Here is a 4180-nt window from a genome sequence, read left to right as displayed (position 1 = left end):
CTCCCAACCTGTGGGCCTAGCAAAGCCCCAACACTAGTCAAATCTAACTTTCATCTATCCCACGCTTGTACTCCAGCTGCCGAAAGTGGCTGGAGGAAAACACATGACTGTGCTGAAAGGTCTCCCTTTAAAATCATGGCCTTTAACCTCAGGAGGACCATATTGTTGCCCAGCAATCCTACAATCTCTCCCCAGGCAAGTCACTCTCCTACTTTTTGTGATAACTGTATCACACTCCTCCCTTCCCAGGCCTTCACACAACTTTCCTTCCTTTCACTTTCAGTCAATGATAGCATTTTTTTTCCCCACTGAGAAAATAGAAGAAATCAGAAAAAAACAAAACAAAACCTTACCATCCCACCACCAAAAATACCAACCTCCAGTATCCAGGTCCTTTTACTCTGCCTCCATCCTCTTATGATGAATGGACCATCCATGCATCTATCTGAGGCCAGGTCCCCCCCCCCACCCCCGTTGTGTACTGGATCCCTTCCCTTCCTGCTTATTCAAAGGTATCACTCCAGCAATTATCTGCTCTCTCATATGCATTGTCAAATTTTCTCTCTCTAGTGCACCATATCCATTAGCATACTAAATGGGATATAACTCTCATCTTTAAAAAAAGAATCCTAGACCCTACTTTCCCCTCCAGTTACCTCACCATTTGCCTGCTAATCATTCAGAGCAAAATTTAAAAACATTATCTGGACTGTTTCTATTTCCTCACCTCCTATTCTTTGTCACACACCCTCCAATCAGGCTTGTGTCCCTATCATGACAGTAAAACCACATTTGTCAAGGGACTTCCATGATGACAGATTCAATGGTCAATTCTCCATTCTTATTTGACCCATCCGCAACAGTTTAAGTCGTCTGGTCACTCACTTCTTGAAACAATTTCTCAGTTGCTTCCAAACACCTGAGTTTTCCGATCTTCCTCCTACGTCACCAGCTGTTCCTTTTCCATGTTCTTTCCTGGATTCACTTTTTCCCCCTTTCACAAGCTCTAAGATTGGAGTGTCCCTGGGCTCAGTTCTTGTCTATCCTCACCCCTCCTCTCTTTCCTGCCCTGTTCTCTTCTCTGCTCAGTCCTTCCTCCTGGGTGTCTTATCTAGCCCATGGCTTTCAGCACCATCCATAATGCTGCAGACTCCCTGTTTATAGCTCTAATCCAGAGCCTCTCCCCTGAGCCCAGGATGAATAAAGGCAACGTGTGTCTTCAACTTCCTCCCCTTTTGCCATGTTTCTCCCCACCTCTGTGGTTCCACTTTCTTCTCATATTCAGTTTATTCCTACTCCAGGGTAACTGGTAGGATTAAAGCATTAACTAGTGTTCAGCAGTGCCTTGCACATAATGGAAATATTCTTCAAATGTAACTCAATGTCTCCCTTCAGGGCAATATTTTTTCCTTTAGAATTATTTTATTAAATCATAAATGTACAACAGCTTAACTCTACACACGCACTTAAATTTTTTTAAAGGAAAAACGTTACGTCTTATTACACCAGCTTTTCAAAACTTTGAGAAAAATCTTAAAAAAGGTTTCACATGTCACTTGAAACTTACAAATTTAACATTATCAACGAAGGAATGCTTCTACACTCTTACAAAGACCACTAGAAAGAAACAACAATTAAAAAAGCTAAGAAACTGTCTCAAAGGCATTTTTTTTTTACAATCCTTCCTCCACAGTAAGGTAATGTTATTAAATAATGTTAAATAATTAAACATTATTAAATTAAATAATGTTATTAAATAAATTAAATTCACAAAATGGCTCTCTGCATCTGCTCTGGTGTCTTCTGCCGTATCACTGCATATTTAGGCATGACTGAGATAAGAGTTTCCTTAACATTGTTATTTCGATAACCTGAAGCTGTTCTGTTACCTCTGGGCTCTCATCCTCTCCCATTTATACAGTGAAGCCCATGGTAAATAGGAAGATCAATATCGTCTTCTTCCTCCATACCCCCCACTTCCTCCACCTGGACCATAGTTTCCTCCACCTGGACCATAGTTTCCTTCACCATACGGTCCTCCCATGTTTCTGCTACCACCAAAGTGTCCACTCTTCATTGGACCATAGTTAGAAGGTTGCTGGTTATAATTTCCAAAATCATTATAATTTCCACTTCCATAATTTCCTCCTCCATACTTGTCATAACCACCTCTGCAGCCCCCACCCTGGTTGCCATATCCAGGTCCTCCACCACCATATCTTCCTCTTCCTCCTCCATAACCAGGGCTACCTCCAAAATTGCCACCTCCAGGTCCTCCTCCATACCCATTAGAGCCAACTCCAAATCCACGACCACTTCCATATCCATCAGATCCTCCTCTGAAGTTACTTCCTGGTCCTGGTCCAAAATTTCCACCACCACCACGAGAATCTCCAGAACCAAAGTGGCCTCCTCTTCCACTTCTAGAACTTTGGACTTCCTGCATTTCTTGTCTAGATAAAGCCTTCTTTACTTTTGCATTATGACCATTGATAGGATGGTATTTCTGCAACACAAGCTTATCCACAGGATCATGGTCATCAAAAGTGACAAACCCAAAGCCTCTTTTCTTTCCAGACTGCCTATCGGTAATTATCTCAACGGCATAAATTTTTCCATATTCCTCAAAGTAATCTCTAAGATGATGTTCCTCAGTATCTTCTTTAATTCCACATACAAACAGCTTCTTCACAGTGACATGAGCCCCTGGCTTTCCAGATTCCTCTCTTGCAACAGCACGTTTTGGCTCAACCACTTTCCCATCAATTGAATGAGGTCTTGCAGCCATGGCGGCATCAACCTCAGCCATGGATGAAAAAGTTACAAAACCAAATCCTCTTGATCTTTTGCTTGCAGGATCCCTCATTACCACACAATCTGTAAGTTTTCCCCACTGCTTGTAGTAGTTCCTCAAACTTTCTTCTGTAGTTTCAAAGCTCAAGCTACCAATAAAGAGTTTACGGAATTGTTCCTCTTCTCTCTCCATCGCGGACTCAGTCGCTTCAGCCCGATTTCCCGCAGCCGAGCGAGATGAGATCTCCGCGGACGCACACGACCCGGACTCGTCCTGGCGCTGTAGTGAGAACTGCCGCTGGTCGAGAAACGACACCGCTAGGAGCACCTCCACTCTGGACCCGGCGCTGCTGATGCTGCCGCTAGAGCCGCTGCCGCCGCTTTTCTAGAACCTTCCCCCGACTAACGCCTCCTCCCCTACGTCAGGCCATTGCGTAAACGGCCTAACCGCAGCCAATGGCGGGAACGCTCTACGACCTCCTTGCGCCAAGTACGTGCCCCTCCCCCTTGCGGCCAGTCCAGGGCAATATTTACATTTGGCCTAAAGGCGAAGTTATACCTCTTTACTGATGAAATTTCAGATACGGGCAGACGTGGTTTCATCCTAATCAGGCCTGGGATGGAAATGGGGGATGTGTGTGGATTTTTTGGAGTGAGAGGCTTTTTCAGAGTAGCTCAGATCATGTTGATCCCTGACTCAGTCTTTCTGTGATATGTACTTGGCATTCTTCTGTCTCTTTTGGTCTTGTTGTGGTCAGGATAAGGTAAACTGGCTGGGGAGTGCAGCAAAGTTCCACCTGAATTTTAGTGGTTCCTGTCTGGTTAGGGTAGTCCCATAGTTAGATCACGATAGTGACAAGCTGTGGATTCATTTTCCACTGAGCTTTTCAGAGAGACACTGTTCTTCAGCCACTGACTAAATCCTTAACTTGGCCAAAAATGGTAGATATTCCAGACCAAAGATGCAAGTTAGACCTTGACATTTGGCTGAATTATTGTTGAAAGTTTTACATGTCAGAACCTCCATAAATAAGAATGTAATGCTTCCTCCCTCCCCTCTCCACTTCACAACGATAAGGTGAGACTCCAGGAGGTAACAAGTCTGTGAAAGTCAGGGGCACTGAATCAGTCCACATCCTGTCACTCCAGGCAGTGAGGATAGCTGGATGAAGGAGCTGTTTACAGGGTTCAGACAAGCGACAAGGGTGAGGATGCCAGGGAAGGTGGTAACGAGTCCCAGGGACCAACAGCTACAGGGACTCGCTACTGCCTCCAGGCTGAAGGGGAAAGTGGGAGTAGTGACCAGAGCCCAGGGGCAGCTGCAGCTAGGAGAGGGCCTGGGATGGGAGTCAAAGCCAGTCATCAGCCCAGCAGCGGGGGATCTGGC

General features: G+C 45.0%; 1 pseudogene; it reads right to left on the bottom strand.

The window, feature by feature from the left end:
- Positions 1–1945: 1945 nt before the first annotated feature.
- Positions 1946–3187, bottom strand: LOC115866327 (heterogeneous nuclear ribonucleoproteins A2/B1 pseudogene; annotated as a pseudogene).
- Positions 3188–4180: the final 993 nt, after the last annotated feature.

Source organism: Globicephala melas, chromosome 20, assembly GCF_963455315.2.
Source record: "Globicephala melas chromosome 20, mGloMel1.2, whole genome shotgun sequence".
Classification (NCBI taxonomy): domain Eukaryota; kingdom Metazoa; phylum Chordata; class Mammalia; order Artiodactyla; family Delphinidae; genus Globicephala; species Globicephala melas.
This window is presented reverse-complemented; position numbering and strand designations above follow the sequence as displayed.